Genomic DNA, 23,694 nt, shown 5'->3' with positions numbered 1-23,694 from the left:
AGGAGCACCCGCAGTCCAGTTCCTGATAGTCAGATTGAAGATGTCAGTGTTGAAGTACACCAGGATGAGGAGGATATGGGTGTTGCTGGCGCTGGGGAGGAAATTGACCAGGAGGATTCTGATGGTGAGGTGGTTTGTTTAAGTCAGGCACCCGGGGAGACACCTGTTGTCCGTGGGAGGAATATGGCCGTTGACATGCCAGGTGAAAATACCAAAAAAATCAGCTCTTCGGTGTGGAGGTATTTCACCAGAAATGCGGACAACAGGTGTCAAGCCGTGTGTTCCCTTTGTCAAGCTGTAATAAGTAGGGGTAAGGACGTTAACCACCTCGGAACATCCTCCCTTATACGTCACCTGCAGCGCATTCATAATAAGTCAGTGACAAGTTCAAAAACTTTGGGTGACAGCGGAAGCAGTCCACTGACCAGTAAATCCCTTCCTCTTGTAACCAAGCTCACGCAAACCACCCCACCAACTCCCTCAGTGTCAATTTCCTCCTTCCCCAGGAATGCCAATAGTCCTGCAGGCCATGTCACTGGCAATTCTGACGAGTCCTCTCCTGCCTGGGATTCCTCCGATGCATCCTTGCGTGTAACGCCTACTGCTGCTGGCGCTGCTGTTGTTGCCGCTGGGAGTCGATGGTCATCCCAGAGGGGAAGTCGTAAGCCCACTTGTACTACTTCCAGTAAGCAATTGACTGTTCAACAGTCCTTTGCGAGGAAGATGAAATATCACAGCAGTCATCCTACTGCAAAGCGGATAACTGAGTCCTTGACAACTATGTTGGTGTTAGACGTGCGTCCGGTATCCGCCGTTAGTTCACAGGGAACTAGACAATTTATTGAGGCAGTGTGCCCCCGTTACCAAATACCATCTAGGTTCCACTTCTCTAGGCAGGCGATACCGAGAATGTACACGGACGTCAGAAAAAGACTCACCAGTGTCCTAAAAAATGCAGTTGTACCCAATGTCCACTTAACCACGGACATGTGGACAAGTGGAGCAGGGCAGGGTCAGGACTATATGACTGTGACAGCCCACTGGGTAGATGTATGGACTCCCGCCGCAAGAACAGCAGCGGCGGCACCAGTAGCAGCATCTCGCAAACGCCAACTCTTTCCTAGGCAGGCTACGCTTTGTATCACCGCTTTCCAGAATACGCACACAGCTGAAAACCTCTTACGGCAACTGAGGAAGATCATCGCGGAATGGCTTACCCCAATTGGACTCTCCTGTGGATTTGTGGCATCGGACAACGCCAGCAATATTGTGTGTGCATTAAATATGGGCAAATTCCAGCACGTCCCATGTTTTGCACATACCTTGAATTTGGTGGTGCAGAATTTTTTAAAAAACGACAGGGGCGTGCAAGAGATGCTGTCGGTGGCCAGAAAAATTGCGGGACACTTTCGGCGTACAGGCACCACGTACAGAAGACTGGAGCACCACCAAAAACTACTGAACCTGCCCTGCCATCATCTGAAGCAAGAAGTGGTAACGAGGTGGAATTCAACCCTCTATATGCTTCAGAGGTTGGAGGAGCAGCAAAAGGCCATTCAAGCCTATACAATTGAGCACGATATAGGAGGTGGAATGCACCTGTCTCAAGTGCAGTGGAGAATGATTTCAACGTTGTGCAAGGTTCTGATGCCCTTTGAACTTGCCACACGTGAAGTCAGTTCAGACACTGCCAGCCTGAGTCAGGTCATTCCCCTCATCAGGCTTTTGCAGAAGAAGCTGGAGGCATTGAAGAAGGAGCTAAAAGGGAGCGATTCCGCTAGGCATGTGGGACTTGTGGATGCAGCCCTTAATTCGCTTAACAAGGATTCACGGGTGGTCAATCTGTTGAAATCAGAGCACTACATTTTGGCCACCGTGCTCGATCCTAGATTTAAAGCCTACCTTGGATCTCTCTTTCCGGCAGACACAGGTCTGCTGGGGTTGAAAGACCTGCTGGTGACAAAATTGTCAAGTCAAGCGGAACGCGACCTGTCAACATCTCCTCCTTCACATTCTCCCGCAACTGGGGGTGCGAGGAAAAGGCTCAGAATTCCGAGCCCACCCGCTGGCGGTGATGCAGGGCAGTCTGGAGCGACTGCTGATGCTGACATCTGGTCCGGACTGAAGGACCTGACAACGATTACGGACATGTCGTCTACTGTCACTGCATATGATTCTCTCAACATTGATAGAATGGTGGAGGATTATATGAGTGACCGCATCCAAGTAGGCACGTCACACAGTCCGTACTTATACTGGCAGGAAAAAGAGGCAATTTGGAGGCCCTTGCACAAACTGGCTTTATTCTACCTAAGTTGCCCTCCCACAAGTGTGTACTCCGAAAGAGTGTTTAGTGCCGCCGCTCACCTTGTCAGCAATCGGCGTACGAGGTTACATCCAGAAAATGTGGAGAAGATGATGTTCATTAAAATGAATTATAATCAATTCCTCCGCGGAGACACTGACCAGCAGCAATTGCCTCCACAAAGTACACAGGGAGCTGAGATGGTGGATTCCAGTGGGGACGAATTGATAATCTGTGAGGAGGGGGATGTACACGGTGATATATCGGAGGGTGAAGATGAGGTGGACATCTTGCCTCTGTAGAGCCAGTTTGTGCAAGGAGAGATTAATTGCTTCTTTTTTGGGGGGGGGTCCAAACCAACCCGTCATATCAGTCACAGTCGTGTGGCAGACCCTGTCACTGAAATGATGGGTTGGTTAAAGTGTGCATGTCCTGTTTTGTTTATACAACATAAGGGTGGGTGGGAGGGCCCAAGGACAATTCCATCTTGCACCTCTTTTTTCTTTTCTTTTTCTTTGCATCATGTGCTGATTGGGGAGGGTTTTTTGGAAGGGACATCCTGCGTGACACTGCAGTGCCACTCCTAGATGGGCCCGGTGTTTGTGTCGGCCACTAGGGTCGCTAATCTTACTCACACAGCTACCTCATTGCGCCTCTTTTTTTCTTTGCGTCATGTGCTGTTTGGGGAGGGTTTTTGGAAGGGACATCCTGCGTGACACTGCAGTGCCACTCCTAGATGGGCCCGGTGTTTGTGTCGGCCACTAGGGTCGCTAATCTTACTCACACAGCTACCTCATTGCGCCTCTTTTTTTCTTTGCGTCATGTGCTGTTTGGGGAGGGTTTTTTGGAAGGGACATCCTGCGTGCCACTGCAGTGCCACTCCTAGATGGGCCCGGTGTTTGTGTCGGCCACTAGGGTCGCTTATCTTACTCACACAGCGACCTCGGTGCAAATTTTAGGACTAAAAATAATATTGTGAGGTGTGAGGTATTCAGAATAGACTGAAAATGAGTGTAAATTATGGTTTTTGAGGTTAATAATACTTTGGGATCAAAATGACCCCCAAATTCTATGATTTAAGCTGTTTTTTAGTGTTTTTTGAAAAAAACACCCGAATCCAAAACACACCCGAATCCGACAAAAAAAATTCGGTGAGGTTTTGCCAAAACGCGTTCGAACCCAAAACACGGCCGCGGAACCGAACCCAAAACCAAAGCACAAAACCCGAAAAATTTCAGGCGCTCATCTCTAGTTGTAATAATACGTTGCGCATGCGCATTGTGCCGCATACGCATGCGCAGAAGTGCCTTTTTTTGCCTCATCGCTGCACAGAGAACGAATGTAGCTAGCGATCAACTCGGAATGACCACTGATGTTGGAAAGGAGGGAGTTTAGTACAGGGGCAATTTAAATCAGAAAACATGTAAGAGATGTACAGTAGTCATTAAGAAAACGCAGTGATATTGCTGTTATTGATGCGGCTGTCAGGGCTGTACATGCCTTGTTTTTGTATAATGTGTGATAAATGGCTACACTAGAACTCCTGAATATTCCCATTTATCGTCCCCTCTGCTGCTTCTCAGAACCGCGCTGCAAAGACGGGAACAGATTCATTGTATTCATAAGTCTCGCCTGCAAATGTGTAAACACGGCAGATTTATTTTTTTTACCTTAATAACTGATTCAGGAGACAATGAAACTTGGTGCAAACTGTGTAGGAAAAACTGCAATTAATAACGATGATATAACTAGCATTTTGCAGCGTCTGATAATTAAAGTGAAGCGTGTAATTGTTTTGTAACAAATTCGCAATAAGAGACATTTCAAATAACAGTGATTTATCAAAACACCAACATAAAGGGCTCTGTTAAATACAACGGTAGAAGAAAAATTATATCATGTAACCCATAGCAACCCATCACTAGGATTCATTAGTGCGACCACTGAAAATCTGCTCTCTGCTAATTGCTTTGGTTTAAGGCAGGTCATTTCCCTTTTCACTAAATAACTAAGCCCATTGAGGGTCATCGACTAAAGGTCGGATTGCAGAAATAGCGATAAAAATCGTAATTTGTTTTACTGATTTACAGGTCAATTTCCTAATCATCAGATCTGTTAAAGGCAAATCACACTATAAATCACTACAAATTGCAAAATTGTTGGAATTATAATTTTTTCAGCAATAAGAAACGAATGGGCAGGGCGGAATCTGTTAAAAACACATTTTGTAAATCAATCTTGAACTACCTCAAAAAAAAAAATTCTGGTTTTAAATACTCAAGAAACAGTTAGAACGGATGTGGTTCATAAGCCCAAATGGTGGTTCTCTTTTAACCCCATTGAAATGATTGCCCGTTTTATGAAAAAATGTGAAAACCTCTTTGTATGGAGTTTTATATTGTTAACCAAAGTGGCTAGTAGCAACTGGACAGCAAGATGGAGTCACTAGGGGAATTTCAAGTGAACCTGATTTATTTGGTGCCTTCCCACATCAGAGATCTAAAAACCTTAGGTCAAATGGTTCATTCATGTATTACTTTGATGGTGCTGAATATGGAACGCTCACTAGTATTTCATGACTATCATTGCACTGGGAGCAATCGGTATTCAGTATAATCACACAGCTTTAACAAAGCACTTCACCAATCAAAGAGTTATTATACAATTAAACGCCAAGTAGCACCGCTGTCGTCTCCATACTACTCAGAAACGTACACAAAAAAAAAAGGATACACCTGACAACCTTTGCTGCTGCTGGGCGTGGCTTCACAGGGTGTGGGTGTGGCTTCATGGGAGGGGGGCAGTGCTAAGTGTCCCGAACCCCCGTTTTCGTCACTCCGGGTTCCGGGAGATGCGGCCTGCCCCTGGAGACTGGCGTGCCTGCTGTGCTGGCTTCCACAGGGTGACAGGAGCCGGGTCGCTGTATGTAATGTTATAGTGCAGCACCCGGGTCCTGTCATTACTGAGCAGGAGCCGGCCCTTTGGTGTCACCCAGGTGCGGATACAAGGAATCTTCCCTTCTGGCGTTAATCCTAGTCTACTAATTCTACATGATGTGCTGCTAACCCCATACAGTATATGAATGTATGAAATATGATAAAATCAAACAGGCATCCCAAACGGGATCCGGTCTCTAGGTCGCCAGCAACTAGGTCAACCACTATTGGTCGACAGTAACTAGGTCGACAGGGTCTCTAGGTCGAAAGGGTCTCTAGGTCGAAAGGTCGACATGAGTTTTTCAATTTTTTTCTTTTTTTTAAGTTTTTTTTTAAAGTTTTTATCATACTTAACGATCCATGCGGACTACAATTGAGAACGGTAACCTTGCCCGAAGCATGGCGAGCGAACTGAGCCATGCGAGGGGACACGGTGCATTAACTGGGGTTCCTGGTCACTGTACATAGAAAACGACACCAAAAAATCATCAAAAAGTCATGTCGACCTTTTGACCTGTCGACCTAGACCATTTTGACCTAGAGACCCTGTCGATCTAGTTACTGTCGACCAATAGTGGCCGACCTAGACGCTGTCGACCTAGTTACTGTCGACCGTCCATACCACACCCATCACAAATGATGCTGGATTGTTCAAAGAAAAAATAATTTTCCAACCGATCCTGGTATTTTCTAGTGATGAGCACCGGAAATTTTTCGGGTTTTGTGTTTTGGTTTTGGGTTCGGTTCCGCGGCCGTGTTTTGGGTTCGAACGCGTTTTGGCAAAACCTCATCGAATTTTTTTTGTCGGATTTTGGTGTGTTTTGGATTCGGGTGTTTTTTTCAAAAAACCCTAAAAAACAGCTTAAATCATAGAATTTGGGGGTCATTTTGATCCCAAAGTATTATTAACCTCAATAACCATAATTTCCACTCATTTTCAGTCTATTCTGAACACCTCACACCTCACAATATTATTTTTTGTTCTAAAATTTGCACCGAGGTCGCTGGATGGCTAAGCTAAGCGACCCAAGTGGCCGACACAAACACCTGGCCCATCTAGGAGTGGCACTGCAGTGTCACGCAGGATGGCCCTTCCAAAAAACACTCCCCAAACAGCACATGACGCAAAGAAAAAAAGAGGCGCAATGAGGTAGCTGTGTGAGTAAGCTAAGCGACCTTAGTGGCCGAAACAAACACCTGGCCCATCTAGGAGTGGCACTGCAGTGTCACGCAGGATGGCCCTTCCAAAAAGCACTCCCCAAACAGCACATGACGCAAAGAAAAAAAGAGGCGCAATGAGGTAGCTGTGTGAGTAAGCTAAGCGACCCTAGTGGCCGACACAAACACCTGGCCCATCTAGGAGTGGCACTGCAGTGTCACGCAGGATGGCCCTTCCAAAAAACACTCCCCAAACAGCACATGACGCAAAGAAAAAAAGAGGCGCAATGAGGTAGCTGTGTGAGTAAGATAAGCGACCCTAGTGGCCGACACAAACACCTGGCCCATCTAGGAGTGGCACTGCAGTGTCACGCAGGATGGCCCTTCCAAAAAACACCCCCCAAACAGCACATGACGCAAAGAAAAATGAAAGAAAAAAGAGGTGCAAGATGGAATTGTCCTTGGGCCCTCCCACCCACCCTTATGTTGTATAAACAGGACATGCACACTTTAACCAACCCATCATTTCAGTGACAGGGTCTGCCACACGACTGTGACTGAAATGACGGGTTGGTTTGGACCCCCACCAAAAAAGAAGCAATTAATCTCTCCTTGCACAAACTGGCTCTACAGAGGCAAGATGTCCACCTCATCATCACCCTCCGATATATCACCGTGTACATCCCCCTCCTCACAGATTATCAATTCGTCCCCACTGGAATCCACCATCTCAGCTCCCTGTGTACTTTGTGGAGGCAATTGCTGCTGGTCAATGTCTCCACGGAGGAATTGATTATAATTCATTTTAATGAACACCATCTTCTCCACATTTTCTGGATGTAACCTCGTACGCCGATTGCTGACAAGGTGAGCGGCGGCACTAAACACTCTTTCGGAGTACACACTTGTGGGAGGGCAACTTAGGTAGAATAAAGCCAGTTTGTGCAAGGGCCTCCAAATTGCCTCTTTTTCCTGCCAGTATAAGTACGGACTGTCTGACGTGCCTACTTGGATGCGGTCACTCATATAATCCTCCACCATTCTTTCAATGGGGAGAGAATCATATGCAGTGACAGTAGACGACATGTCCGTAATCGTTGGCAGGTCCTTCAGTCCGGACCAGATGTCAGCATCAGCAGTCGCTCCAGACTGCCCTGCATCACCGCCAGCGGGTGGGCTCGGAATTCTGAGCCTTTTCCTCGCACCCCCAGTTGCGGGAGAATGTGAAGGAGGAGATGTTGACAGGTCGCGTTCCGCTTGACTTGACAATTTTGTCACCAGCAGTTCTTTGAACCCCAGCAGACCTGTGTCTGCCGGAAAGAGAGATCCAAGGTAGGTTTTAAATCTAGGATCGAGCACGGTGGCCAAAATGTAGTGCTCTGATTTCAACAGATTGACCACCCGTGAATCCTTGTTAAGCGAATTAAGGGCTCCATCCACAAGTCCCACATGCCTAGCGGAATCGCTCTGTGTTAGCTCCTCCTTCAATGTCTCCAGCTTCTTCTGCAAAAGCCTGATGAGGGGAATGACCTGACTCAGGCTGGCAGTGTCTGAACTGACTTCACGTGTGGCAAGTTCAAAAGGTTGCAGAACCTTGCACAACGTTGAAATCATTCTCCACTGCGCTTGAGACAGGTGCATTCCACCTCCTATATCGTGCTCAGTTGTATAGGCTTGAATGGCCTTTTGCTGCTCCTCCAACCTCTGAAGCATATAGAGGGTTGAATTCCACCTCGTTACCACTTCTTGCTTCAGATGATGGCAGGGCAGGTTCAGGCGTTTTTGGTGGTGCTCCAGTCTTCTGTACGTGGTGCCTGTACGCCGAAAGTGTCCCGCAATTCTTCTGGCCACCGACAGCATCTCTTGCACGCCCCTCTCGTTTTTTAAATAATTCTGCACCACCAAATTCAAGGTATGTGCAAAACATGGGACGTGCTGGAATTTGCCCAGATTTAATGCACACACAATATTGCTGGCGTTGTCCGATGCCACAAATCCACAGGAGAGTCCAATTGGGGTAAGCCATTCTGCGATGATCTTCCTCAGTTGCCGTAAGAGGTTTTTAGCTGTGTGCGTATTCTGGAAAGCGGTGATACAAAGCGTAGCCTGCCTAGGAAAGAGTTGGCGTTTGCGAGATGCTGCTACTGGTGCCGCCGCTGCTGTTCTTGCGGCGGGAGTCCATACATCTACCCAGTGGGCTGTCACAGTCATATAGTCCTGAGTCTGCCCTGCTCCACTTGTCCACATGTCCGTGGTTAAGTGGACATTGGGTACAACTGCATTTTTTAGGACACTGGTGAGTCCATAGGTGTGCGCAGGGGGGGTGCCTGGTGCGCACAGGCACCCCCTAATGTCTGGCACCCCGATCTCACATGCCTGATGCAGCGATCGCCAAGCAGGCTGATTACTGTCCCCTCTGTGCTGCACCCTGTCAGGACTGCATTACTGACCGGATGCCTGGGTTAATCAAGGGTGCCACTGCCACCGGCTTTCAAACTCCCGGCTCCACCTCCATGTACAAAAACAGCGGGATGTGATTACGTCATGCTGCTCGCATGCCCACCCGCCACACCCGCCACATGCCCACCTCTCTCCTTCTATTCTATGCCAACACCAGCCACTGATGAGGATCAGCATGCAGCCAGCGTTCCTCTTAAGAAGACAAATTCAATACTGGCAGGCAGTCGGCAGCAAAATTGACACGTCACTCGTTTTTCCAGCAGCAGCAGTACTAGTCTGCGACTGTCAGTGTCAGTGGGTGACTGACTTGTAAGTAACTGCTGCAGCTTGCAGGGGAAAGAGAGGGGGAGCCATACCAGGCTGAGGAGGAGCACTGTAATTGCAGTGAGTGCCATCAAGGGTGTTTGTTTGGTGCACACCACAACATCTGACAATGTATCTGCTTTATTAGGATTGGTACAAGGGTGGATATTTTATATTGCGTTGACCGTCAATAGATGGTGCTAGACACGCCCAAAAGGCGGTGCTAGACACACCCCTCTGACGGTGCACCCCCTAAAAAAATGTGCTGCGCACGCCTATGGGTGAGTCTTTTTCTGAGGTCTGTGTACATTTTCGGTATCGCCTGCCTAGAGAAATGGAACCTAGATGGTATTTGGTACCGGGGACACAGTACCTCCAACAAGTCTCTAGTTGCCTCTGCAGTAATGATGGATACCGGAACCACGTTTCTCACCGCCCAGGATGCCAAGGCCTCAGTTATCCGCTTTGCAGCAGGATGACTGCTGTGATATTTCATCTTCCTCGCAAAGGACTGTTGGACAGTCAATTGCTTGGTGGAAGTAGTAAAAGTGGTCTTACGAGTACGACTTCCCCTCTGGGATGACCATCGACTCCCAGCAGCAACAACAGCAGCGCCAGCAGCAGTAGGCGTTACACGCAAGGATGCATCGGAGGAATCCCAGGCAGGAGAGGACTCGTCAGAATTGCCAGTGACATGGCCTGCAGGACTATTGGCATTCCTGGGGAAGGAGGAAATTGACACTGAGGGAGTTGGTGGGGTGGTTTGCGTGAGCTTGGTTACAAGAGGAAGGGATTTACTGGTCAGTGGACTGCTTCCGCTGTCGCCCAAAGTTTTTGAACTTGTCACTGACTTATGATGAATGCGCTGCAGGTGACGTATAAGGGAGGATGTTCCGAGGTGGTTAACATCCTTACCCCTACTTATTACAGCTTGACAAAGGCAACACACGGCTTGACAAATGTTGTCCGCATTTCTGTTGAAATACTTCCACACCGAAGAGCTGATATTTTTGGTATTTTCACCAGGCATGTCAATGGCCCTATTCCTCCCACGGACAACAGGTGTCTCCCCGGGTGCCTGACTTAAACAAACCACCTCACCATCAGAATCCTCCTTGTCAATTTCCTCCCCAGCGCCAGCAACACCCATATCCTCCTCATCCTGGTGTACTTCAACACTGACATCTTCAATCTGACTATCAGGAACTGGACTGCGGGTGCTCCTTCCAGCACTTGCAGGGGGCGTGCAAATGGTGGAAGGCGCATGCTCTTCACGTCCAGTGTTGGGAAGGTCAGGCATCGCAAACGACACAATTGGACTCTCCTTGTGGATTTGTGATTTCGAAGAACGCACAGTTCTTTGCTGTGCTTTTGCCAGCTTGAGTCTTTTCATTTTTCTAGCGAGAGGCTGAGTGCTTCCATCCTCATGTGAAGCTGAACCACTAGCCATGAACATAGGCCAGGGCCTCAGCCGTTCCTTGCCACTCCGTGTGGTAAATGGCATATTGGCAAGTTTACGCTTCTCCTCCGACAATTTTATTTTAGATTTTTGAGTCCTTTTTTTACTGATATTTGGTGTTTTGGATTTTACATGCTCTGTACTATGACATTGGGCATCGGCCTTGGCAGACAACGTTGCTGGCATTTCATCGTCTCGGCCATGACTAGTGGCAGCAGCTTCAGCACGAGGTGGAAGTCGATCTTGATCTTTCCCTATTTTTGGAACCTCAACATTTTTGTTCTCCATATTTTAATAGGCACAACTAAAAGGCACCTCAGGTAAACAATGGAGATGGATGGATACTAGTATACTTATGGATTGACGAGCGACTGCCGACACAGAGGTAGCTACAGCCGTGGACTACCGTACTGCGTCTGCTGCTAATATAGACTGGATGATAATGATATAAAATATATATATATATATATATATATATATATCACTACTGCAGCCGGACAGGTATATATTATATAATGACGGACCTGCTGGACACTGTCAGCTCAGCACTGCAGACTCCTAAAGTAAGCTACTAGTAGTATCAAGAAGATAGAAAAAAAAACACCACAGGTAGGTGGTATACAATTATGGATGGACGAGCGACTGCCGACACAGAGGTAGCTACAGCCGTGGACTACCGTACTGCGTCTGCTGCTAATATAGACTGGATGATAATGATATAAAAAATATATATATATATCACTACTGCAGCCGGACAGGTATATATTATATAATGACGGACCTGCTGGACACTGTCAGCTCAGCACTGCAGACTCCTAAAGTAAGCTACTAGTAGTATCAAGAAGATAGAAAAAAAAAAAACACCACAGGTAGGTGGTATACAATTATGGATGGACGAGCGACTGCCGACACAGAGGTAGCTACAGCCGTGGACTACCGTACTGCGTCTGCTGCTAATATAGACTGGATGATAATGATATAAAAAATATATATATATATCACTACTGCAGCCGGACAGGTATATATTATATAATGACGGACCTGCTGGACACTGTCAGCTCAGCACTGCAGACTCCTAAAGTAAGCTACTAGTAGTATCAAGAAGATAGAAAAAAAAAAAACACCACAGGTAGGTGGTATACAATTATGGATGGACGAGCGACTGCCGACACAGAGGTAGCTACAGCCGTGGACTACCATACTGCGTCTGCTGCTAATATAGACTGGATGATAATGATATAAAAAAAATATATATATATATATCACTACTGCAGCCGGACAGGTATATATTATATAATGACGGACCTGCTGGACACTGTCAGCTCAGCACTGCAGACTCCTAAAGTAAGCTACTAGTAGTATCAAGAAGATAGAAAAAAAAAACACACCACAGGTAGGTGGTATACAATTATGGATGGACGAGCGACTGCCGACACAGAGGTAGCTACAGCCGTGGACTACCGTACTGCGTCTGCTGCTAATATAGACTGGATGATAATGATATAAAAATATATATATATATCACTACTGCAGCCGGACAGGTATATATTATATAATGACGGACCTGCTGGACACTGTCAGCTCAGCACTGCAGACTCCTAAAGTAAGCTACTAGTAGTATCAAGAAGATAGAAAAAAAAAAAAAAACACCACAGGTAGGTGGTATACAATTATGGATGGACTAGCGACTGCCGACACAGAGGTAGCTACAGCCGTGGACTACCGTACTGCGTCTGCTGCTAATATAGACTGGATGATAATGATATAAAAAATATATATATATATATATCACTACTGCAGCCGGACAGGTATATATTATATAATGACGGACCTGCTGGACACTGTCAGCTCAGCACTGCAGACTCCTAAAGTAAGCTACTAGTAGTATCAAGAAGATAGAAAGAAAAAAAACACCACAGGTAGGTGGTATGCAATTATGGATGGACTAGCGACTGCCGACACAGAGGTAGCTACAGCCGTGGACTACCGTACTGCGTCTGCTGCTAATATAGACTGGATGATAATGATATAAAAAATATATATATATATATCACTACTGCAGCCGGACAGGTATATATTATATAATGACGGACCTGCTGGACACTGTCAGCTCAGCACTGCAGACTCCTAAAGTAAGCTACTAGTAGTATCAAGAAGATAGAAAGAAAAAAAAACACCACAGGTAGGTGGTATACAATTATGGATGGACTAGCGACTGCCGACACAGAGGTAGCTACAGCCGTGGACTACCGTACTGCGTCTGCTGCTAATATAGACTGGATGATAATGAGATATAAAATATATATATATCACTACTGCAGCCGGACAGGTATATATTATATAATGACGGACCTGCTGGACACTGTCAGCAGAATGCGTTTATAGAATAAAAACACCACATGACGAGTGTTTAACTTTTTCAGGCAGACAATCACAATATACTGGTGGTCAGTGGTCACTGGTCAGTCACACTGGCACTGGCAGTGGCACTCTGGCAGCAAAAGTGTGCACTGTTAAAATATGTACTCCTGCTATAACTGCTCCCCAGTCTCCCCCACAATTAAGCTGTGTGAGCAGTGAGCACTCAGCACAGTCAGATATACAGTATTACATAGATGATGCAGCACACTGAGGGCACACTGAGGCTGAGCACAGATATGGTATGTGACTGTGTCACACTGTGTATCGTTTTTTTTCAGGCAGAGAACGGATTAATTAAACTGGTGGTCACTGGTCACACTATCAGCAAGTAGTACTCCGTCCTAATATGCTCCCCAAAATTAGTAAATCAAGTGTCTCTACTCTCTACTACTCTCTAGTCTACTCTAAACGGAGAGGACGCCAGCCACGTCCTCTCCCTATCAATCTCAATGCACATGTGAAAATGGCGGCGACGCGCGGCTCCTTATATAGAATCCGAGTCTCGCGATAGAATACGAGCCTCGCGAGAATCCGACAGCGGGATGATGACGTTCGGGCGCGCTCGGGTTAGCCGAGCAAGGCGGGAAGATCCGAGTCTGCCTCGGACCCGTGTAAAAAGCGTGAAGTTCGGGGGGGTTCGGTTTCCGAGAAACCGAACCCGCTCATCACTAGTACTATTTTCCCCGGGAAAATACCCTATTTTTCCTTTGAACAATCCAGCATCATTTGTGATTTATATCGTTGCATGTTTTATATATTTTTAATTTTTTTTATTTTGCTATATGGTATAAATGCCCCTGGATGTATACTGGGGTACAGTACAAAAAAAAAAAAAATATTTTAAATGAATAAAATGTTAGCTTTATATATTTAACACTGGGGCAGAGCCTGTGGATGTATGTACAGATCACCCTTAGGTGGACAGGGCACCCCTGGACTGATACACCAGCCTCACACCTCACAACTCAGCACTGAGAAGGACACGTCCGTTCAGTACACTCTCCACAGCAGGAGTGAAAATGGCGCCGATTGCTGGGAACTTTATAGAATCTAAAAACCTGCGACAATCCGACAGCGAGATGATGATGTTTTGCCTCATTTTGGGATTCGAGTCAGGTGTGAAAACCCAAGACTCGGCTCCCGTGCAAGATTGGCTGTACACACTGGCCGATTTAATGAACGACGGAGCGACATTTCATTCTGTCCTTTATTACGCTGCACAGAGTTGCACACATTATCTTCTGGTTGGTCAGTATAAGAAATGTTATGGAAAGTGATGGCCGCTCTTGGGGGGGTCATTCCGAGTTGATCATCGGTAGACAAATTTTAGCAGCCGTGCAAACGCTATGCTGCCGCCCACTGGGAGTGTATTTTAGCTTAGCAGAAGTGCGAACGTTTTTATCGCAGAGCGCCTGCAAAACATTTCTGTGCAGTTTCAGAGTAGCTCAAAACCTACTCAGCGCTTGCGATCACTTCAGCCTATTCAGTTCCTGATTTGACGTCACAGAACCGCCCTCGTTCGCCCAGCCACGCCTGCGTTTTCCCTGGCACGCCTGCGTTTTTCTGAACACTCCCTGAAAACGGTCAGTTGTCACCCAGAAACGCCCACTTCATGTTAATCACTCTGTGGCAACCAGTGCGACTGAAATGTATCGCTAGACCCTGTGCAAAACTGCATCGTTTGTTGTGCCCGTACGTCGCGCGTGCGCATTGCGCCGCATACGCATGCGCAGAACTGCAGTTTTTTTTTAGCCTGATCGCTGCGCTGCGAACAAATACAGCTAGCAATCAACTCGGAATGACCACCTTGGGCGGTGACTGAGCTAATAGGGGGGCAGATGTATTAACCTGGAGAAGGCATAAGGAAGTGATAAACCAGTGATAAATGCAAGGTGATAAACGCAAAAGCCAATCAGCTCCTAACTGTTAATCTACATATTGCAGATGATTGGCTGGTGCGTTTATCACCTTGCACTTATCACTGGTTTATCACTTCCTTATACTTTCTCCAGGTTAATACATCTGCCCCAGTGTATGCAAATATGGGGGGTCATTCCGAGTTGTTCGCTCGTTATTTTTTTTCCGCAACGGAGCGATTAGTCGCTAATGTGCATGCGCAATGTCCGCAGTGCGACTGCGCCAAGTAAATTTGCTATGCAGTTAGGTATTTTACTCACGGCTTTACGAGGTTTTTTCTTCGTTCTGGTGATCGTAATGTGATTGACAGGAAGTGGGTGTTTCTGGGCGGAAACTGGCCATTTTATGGGTGTGTGTGAAAAAACGCTACCGTTTCTGGGAAAAACGCGGGAGTGGCTGGAGAAACGGAGGAGTGTCTGGGCGAACGCTGGGTGTGTTTGTGACGTCAAACCAGGAACGAAACTGACTGAACTGATCGCAGTTGCCGAGTAAGTGTGGAGCTACTCAGAAACTGCTAAGAAGTGTCTATTCGCAATTCTGCTAATCTTTCATTCGCAATTTTGATAAGCTAAGATTCACTCCCAGTAGGCGGCGGCTTAGCGTGTGCAAAGCTGCTAAAAGCAGCTTGCGAGCGAACAACTCGGAATGACCCCCATGGCATACTTACCTACTCTCCCGGAAGCTGCGGGAGGCTCCCGTTTTTTGGGGTAGCCCCCCGCACCCCCGGAAGAGTGGGCAGGTCTCCCGCATCCTGCTCGCACCCTAGTGATGCGAGCAGGATGGAGAGATAACCTCCCGTATTCGCGGGTCCGTCGGGTGTAGAAGGGGCTAAAATGACGCAAATTGCGTCATTTTAGCCCCGCCCCCTTCCCGCGGACCCGCGAATCGCTGCATTTCCCGATGCGGGGGCGGGGCTTAGTGATGTCACAGTCCGGCCCCGCCCCCCGAAGACACCTGCAGCGTCTCCTCTCCGCGCTTCTCCCGGAGAGGAGACTTACAATGTAGGTAAGTATGCCCCATGGTCCATTCAGTGGGCGTGTCAGTGCAAGAGGCTGCATTCCCAGACGCACAGACACAGGCATAGGAGGCCATAGTCAGACGGAGACACGATTGGTTTTATTCCTGGCAGTGAAAACGCAGCTTTGGGCACCGTGGCGCAACTTCCCATTCTGTGATCCCTTGTGCCTGTGGGTGTGGGCATTCTCACCGTGGAAAATCCCATGTCCAAAGGTTTCAGCATAGGGTGAATATGTAGTTTTGCATTTGCCTTGCCCTCTAAAGGCCGGTTTCCGGGTGTTATACAGATGCAGCCGCCATTGCCCCAAGATGTACATAATCCTGCGCTATCTCTCTCTTATTATACTGACATAGATGAATATTAGTAAATGCTTTTAGAGATAATTATTTGGGGAAAGTTAGAAATTATGCAATTTAGTTTGTGTCACATGCAGTTATGTAGTCTGGCCTGTGCTTTTTTTTTTATCTACATGATCAAACCATAGAGGGATCACGATTGCTTAATTAGCTGAGAAGCCGCCGCTGTGCGGAAGCGATGGTGTGTCCTGTACCCCGCGTGCTGCTTTCTCCACTTCTGCATTTTTCGTTGAGTAAAATAGTGGGGATTTTTTTTTATACTGAGAAGTTTTCTTTTCTAGAAATGAAAAGAGTGCGTCACAAAATGCAGTTGCAGCAGACTTTGTTGCACATCATGGTAACTGTTTTACTATTAATTTCAACAGAAAAGCGGGATAAAACTTTTTCTAATTGGTGAACCAAGCAAGCTGAATGTTGCAACAAAGACCACTTCATCTGTTCACTGGAATCAGATATTACTAGAGTGCCAGAGTACAACAGGGCTAATGGTATTTGTCAGAGCCGTAACTAGACTTTTTGGTGCCATGCGCCAGAAAAGAGAATTGGAGCGACAAAGGGGGTGTTAATGTAGGAGATAGTGGCAGTCAGGAGATGCAGGGCTTCATAAAGGGGGGAAGCTGCAAGTGAAAGTAATTAGATGATTCATAATTGACAAGTGCTTTCAATAGCGCCCCCTAACCAGCAGTGCTATGTGCGGAGCACACTTTGCACACACCTAGTTTTGGCCCTGGTATTTGTCATTGGGAATGTCTGAGGAAGGGAGTAGGACTCAGAGTCCCGTAATCTATTAATATACCAACAGGTGGGTGAGACTACAAAGTGATGGCGCCACCTTTAACCTAATACTAGCTAAAGCAGACGACTGGTGGCTTGGATACTCGGTGAGCGGTAAGTGCCATATAAAGATGGAAAATATAGCACTCATCACCCCATCACGTATATATAAGATGTCCTGCTGGTGATCTGGCACTGCTTGGGGTTTATTTATTGCTTCCTCATACAAGTAGCAGTTGTGCGCTATATTGTGCCCATACGCATGGCGCAACTCAGACTCTCCATTACGGGTAGCAATTCCAGGTCTTTCTAACTTTTTCCAGAATTTAGGCGCATCAATCAATTTATCAGCTCCCAACTGTCATGTGTTCAGCTCCTGTCATGTGTTTGAAAATGACAGGAGCTGATTGGCTGGAACGCCACTTATCATTCACAATGAGTTTTAAATAGCTAAAATATAAAATATCCATCTTTTGCCTTTTACCCAGGTTAGCGCGTGAGCCTCACACGGCAGATGCACGCCGCGCTAGTTCCAGTGTCCTAGGTACCCTGCAGTGGCTTAGCCATAAAGTCTGTGTCACGCATGTCTGCGGGGCTGGGGGACCTGGCATGCGGGGCTGGGGGGGGGGGGGGGGACCTGGCATGCGGGGCAAGTCCCGACACCTTGAAAAAAAATAATACAAACATTCATTTGTGCTGTGCCATCGATGGAGGGAAACTATCTCGTTCTCTCCCATCGATGGCAAAAGCATTTGACATCAGGCATAAACCATCGATGATTAGGAAACATCAATGGTTGATGGCCATCCCTACTCCCATATCCAAAATTCCGATATAAGGAGGGGGAGATGTACTAAGCCTTGGAGAGTGATAAAGTGGAGAGAGATAAAGTACAAGCCAATCAGCTCCTAGCTGCCAAGTTACTGGCTGTGTTTGACATATGACAGTTGCGAGCTGATTGTTTGGTACTTTATCTCTCTCCTCTTTAGTACTCTCCAAGGCTCAATAAATCTGCCTTGGAATATTCCGGAATAGGGACTTTTTTGAGCGTGACTGAGACAGCGACGTCTTTGCTTTCTGGTGGCTCAGTGTACACAAACTTTGCTTAATGCACAAATTATTACAAACATTATATAACATGACGTTCAGGCTGTGTGTGTAAGGTGTACATGTGACATGACGGTCAGGCTGTGTGTGTAAGGTGTACATGTGACATGACGTTCAGGCTGTGTGTGTAAGGTGTACATGTGACATGACGTTCAGGCTGTGTGTAAGGTGTATATGTAACATGATGTTCAGGCTGTGTGTGTAAGGTGTACATGTGACATGACGTTCAGGCTGTGTGTGTAAGGTGTACATGTGACATGACGTTCAGGCTGTGTGTGTAAGGTGTACATGTGACATGACGTTCAGGCTGTGTGTGTAAGGTGTACATGTGACATGACGTTCAGGCTGTGTGTGTAAGGTGTACATGTGACATGACGTTCAGGCTGTGTGTGTAAGGTGTGCATGTGACATGACGTTCAGGCTGTGTGTGTAAGGTGTACATGTGACATGACGTTCAGGCTGTGTGTAAGGTGTATATGTAACATGATGTTCAGGCTGTGTGTGTAAGGTGTACATGTGACATGACGTTCAGGCTGTGTGTGTAAGGTGTACATGTGACATGACGTTCAGGCTGTGTGTGTAAGGTGTACATGTGACATGACGTTCAGGCTGTGTGTGTAAGGTGTACATGTGACATGACGTTCAGGCTGTGTGTGTAAGGTGTACATGTGACATGACGTTCAGGCTGTGTGTGTAAGGTGTACATGTGACATGACGTTCAGGCTGTGTGTAAGGTGTATATGTAACATGATGTTCAGGCTGTGTGTGTAAGGTGTACATGTGACATGACGTTCAGGCTGTGTGTGTAAGGTGTACATGTGACATGACGTTCAGGCTGTGTGTGTAAGGTGTACATGTGACATGACGTTCAGGCTGTGTGTGTAAGGTGTACATGTGACATGACGTTCAGGCTGTGTGTGTAAGGTGTACATGTGACATGACGGTCAGGCTGTGTGTGTAAGGTGTACATGTGACATGACGTTCAGGCTGTGTGTGTAAGGTGTACATGTGACATGACGTTCAGGCTGTGTGTAAGGTGTATATGTAACATGATGTTCAGGCTGTGTGTGTAAGGTGTACATGTGACATGACGTTCAGGCTGTGTGTGTAAGGTGTACATGTGACATGACGTTCAGGCTGTGTGTGTAAGGTGTACATGTGACATGACGTTCAGGCTGTGTGTGTAAGGTGTACATGTGACATGACGTTCAGGCTGTGTGTGTAAGGTGTACATGTGACATGACGTTCAGGCTGTGTGTGTAAGGTGTACATGTGACATGACGTTCAGGCTGTGTGTGTAAGGTGTACATGTGACATGACGTTCAGGCTGTGTGTATAAGGTGTACATGTAACATGACGGCCAGACTGTGTGTGTAAGGTGTACATGTAACATGACGGCCAGGCTGTGTGTGTAAGGTGTACATGTAACATGACGGCCAGACTGTGTGTGTAAGGTGTACATGTAACATGATGGCCAGACTGTGTGTGTAAGGTGTACATGTGACATGACGTTCAGGCTGTGTGTGTAAGGTGTACATGTGACATGACGTTCAGGCTGTGTGTGTAAGGTGTACATGTGACATGAAGTTCAGGCTGTGTGCGTAAGGTGTACATGTGACATGACGTTCAGGCTGTGTGTGTAAGGTGTACATGTGACATGACGTTCAGGCTGTGTGTGTAAAGTGTACATGTGACATGACGTTCAGGCTGTGTGCGTAAGGTGTACATGTGACATGACGTTCAGGCTGTGTGTGTAAGGTGTACATGTAACATGACGTTCAGGCTGTGTGTGTAAGGTGTACATGTGACATGACGTTCAGGCTGTGTGTGTAAGGTGTACATGTGACGTTCAGGCTGTGTGTGTAAGGTGTACATGTGACATGACGTTCAGGCTGTGTGCGTAAGGTGTACATGTGACATGACGTTCAGGCTGTGTGTGTAAGGTGTACATGTGACATGACGTTCAGGCTGTGTGCGTAAGGTGTACATGTGACATGACGTTCAGGCTGTGTGTGTAAGGTGTACATGTGACATGACGTTCAGGCTGTGTGTGTAAGGTGTACATGTAACATGACGGTCAGACTGTGTGCGTAAGGTGTACATGTGACATGACGTTCAGGCTGTGTGTGTAAGGTGTGCATGTGACATGACGTTCAGGCTGTGTGTGTAAGGTGTACATGTGACATGACGTTCAGGCTGTGTGTGTAAGGTGTGCATGTGACATGACGTTCAGGCTGTGTGTGTAAGGTGTACATGTGACGTTCAGGCTGTGTGTGTAAGGTGTACATGTGACATGACGTTCAGGCTGTGTGTGTAAGGTGTACATGTGACATGACATTCAGGCTGTGTGTGTAAGGTGTATATGTAACATGACGGTCAGGCTGTGTGTGTAAAGTGTACATGTGACATGACGTTCAGACTGTGTGTATAAGGTGTACATGTGACATGACGTTCAGACTGTGTGTATAAGGTGTACATGTGACATGACGTTCAGGCTGTGTGTGTAAGGTGTATATGTAACATGACGGTCAGGCTGTGTGTGTAAAGTGTACATGTGACATGACGTTCAGACTGTGTGTATAAGGTGTACATGTGACATGACGTTCAGGCTGTGTGTGTAAGGTGTACATGTAACATGAAGTTCAGGCTGTGTGTGTAAGGTGTACATGTGACATGACGGTCAGGCTGTGTGTGTAAATTGTACATGTAACATGACGTTCAGGCTGTGTGTGTAAGGTGTACATGTAACATGACGGTCAGGCTGTGTGTGTAAGGTGTACATGTGACATGACGTTCAGGCTGTGTGTGTAAGGTGTACAGTACATGTAACATGACGGTCAGACTGTGTGCGTAAGGTGTACATGTGACATGACGTTCAGGCTGTGTGTGTAAGGTGTACATGTGACATGACGTTCAGGCTGTGTGTGTAAGGTGTACATGTGACATGACGTTCAGGCTGTGTGTGTAAGGTGTACATGTAACATGACGGTCAGACTGTGTGCGTAAGGTGTACATGTGACATGACGTTCAGGCTGTGTGCGTAAGGTGTGCATGTGACATGACGTTCAGGCTGTGTGTGTAAGGTGTACATGTGACATGACGTTCAGGCTGTGTGCGTAAGGTGTACATGTGACATGACGTTCAGACTGTGTGTGTAAGGTGTACACATACCTCCCACCTGTCCCGATTTTCGCGGGACAGTCCTGTTTTTTGGGGACTGTCCCGCTGCCCCACCCGCGGGCCGCAGTGTCCTGCGGTGGGGGGGGGGGGCAGTTGGGAGGCTCTGTGTCTCGCTGCCCTGCTTAGCAGAGCAGCGGTGAATCGACACTGTGCGCATGCGCACAGCGTCTATTCACTGGAGTCAGAGGGAGAGGGGGTATGCCAGCAGCTCACAGAGCGCTGGGCATGCCCCCTCAGTGATTAAAATGGGGGCATGGCTCGCGATCGCGGGTCCTCCCGTGAAGCCACGCCCCCCTTTTCTTAGGCCACGTCTAACAAAAGGTGTACATGTGACATAATTACCATCTGTGGTTAGACCTGTGTCTCTTCCCAAAATGTCTTATAATGGTATGCAAACATTCCAAAATATGGATAATCCAAACTATTTCTGGTCCCAAGCATTTTTGACGAGAAGCAGTTGGCTTCCCAATGGATGGGATCCCAGCGGTCAATATACCGACGCCCGGATCTCAAAGGAGGACATGATACCGATGTCAACATACCGCCGCCACTCGGGATGCCTGTGACACATTACCGACAGCCGCATCCCGAACATCTTCACAGCAGGACGCGCTGACGCCCTGTCATGGGGGGGGGGAGGTTAGGTTTAGGCAGGAGAAGGGAGGTTAGCGTTAAGGATCAGGGAAGGGAAGGTTAGGCTTAGGGACCGGGGAGGGAGGGTTAGGTTTAGGCACTAAAAGGGGGAGGTTAGGGTTAGGCATCAATCGGGGAGGGTTAGGTTTAGGCAGCGGGGAAGGGAGGGTTAGGGTTAGGCATCAATCGGGGAGGGTTAGGTTTAGGCAGCGGGGAAGGGAGGGTTAGGGTTAGGCATCAATCGGGGAGGGTTAGGTTTAGGCACTAAAAGGGGGAGGTTGGGGTTAGGCATCAATCGGGGAGGGTTAGGTTTAGGCACTAAAAGGGGGAGGTTGGGGTTAGGCATCAATCGGGGAGGGTTAGGTTTAGGCAGCGGGGAAGGAAGGGTTAGGCACACTGGCGTTTCTATAATGGCTGCAGTGTGTGCGGTGCACGCGGGCTCCTGAGTCCAGAGGGGGCCCCCACCGCACACACTGCACACATTTTTAAAATACTCACCCCTCCGAAGTCCAGCGCCGGCATCCGCAGCGCTATTAGAACTCCGTGAAAATGGCTCAGCGGCCATTTTCCCGGAGATCTTCGCATGCGCAGTAGAGTCTGAGCCCCCTAGTGCTCAGACTCTACAGCGCTCCGGGCAGAGAGGAGGGGGCCCGAAAGGAGGAGGCTGAACATGGGCCTCCTCCTCTCTTAAAACGCCCCTGGTTAGGCACCTAGCAGGGAGGGTATGGTTTAGGCAGCGGGGAAGGGAGGGTGAGGGTTAGGCATATATCGGGGAGGGTTAGGGTTAGGCACCACCGGGGAGAGTTAGGGTTAGGCATCAATCAGGGAGGGTTAGGTTTAGGCAGGGTTAGGCACCTAGCAGGGAGGTTTAAGGTTAGGCACCACCGGGGAGGGTTAGGGTTAGGCAGCGGGGAAGGGAAGGTTAGGGATAGGCACATAGCGGGGAGGGTTAGGCAGCGGGGAAGGGAGGGTTAGGGATAGGCACCTAGTGGGGAGGGTTAGGCAGCGGGGAAGGGAGGGTTAGGGATAGGCACCTAGTGGGGAGGGTTAGGGTTAGGCAGCGGGGAAGGGAGGGTTAGGGATAGGCACCTAGTGGGGAGGGTTAGGGTTAGGCAGCGGGGAAGGGAGGTTAGGGTTAGGCACCACCGGGGAGGGTTAGGTTTAGGCAGCGGGGAAGGGAGGGTTAGGGTTAGGCACCACCGGGGAGGGTTAGGGTTAGGCACCACCGGGGAGGGTTAGGGTTAGGCAGCGGGGAAGGGAGGGTTAGGGATAGGCACCTAGTGGGGAGGATTAGGGTTAGGCAGCGGGGAAGGGAGGTTAGGGTTAGGCACCACCGGGGAGGGTTAGGGTTAGGCAGCGGGGAAGGGAGAGTTAGGGATAGGCACCTAGTGGGGAGGGTTAGGGTTGGGCACCCACAAGGGAGGGTTAGGGTAGGGAAAAGGTGAGGGTTAGGGCCTCAATGGGGGGCTGTCGGGATTCTGGTGCACGGAATGCTACCGTCGGTTTACTGACAGCCGGCATCACGTCCATCGGCAAATCATACTGCTCCCTTTTGGACATGGGAAGCTCAACCTATATCTATATAAAATGTCAAAATAACAACTTGGCGATGAGAAGCGGCTGGATACATGTTACAGCGCAGATCCCAAGCGCAGCTCTCAGGTAGA

The sequence above is a fragment of the Pseudophryne corroboree genome, chromosome 9, assembly GCF_028390025.1.
Source record: "Pseudophryne corroboree isolate aPseCor3 chromosome 9, aPseCor3.hap2, whole genome shotgun sequence".
Taxonomy (NCBI): Eukaryota; Metazoa; Chordata; class Amphibia; order Anura; family Myobatrachidae; genus Pseudophryne; species Pseudophryne corroboree.
Note: the sequence above shows the minus strand (reverse complement) of the source record.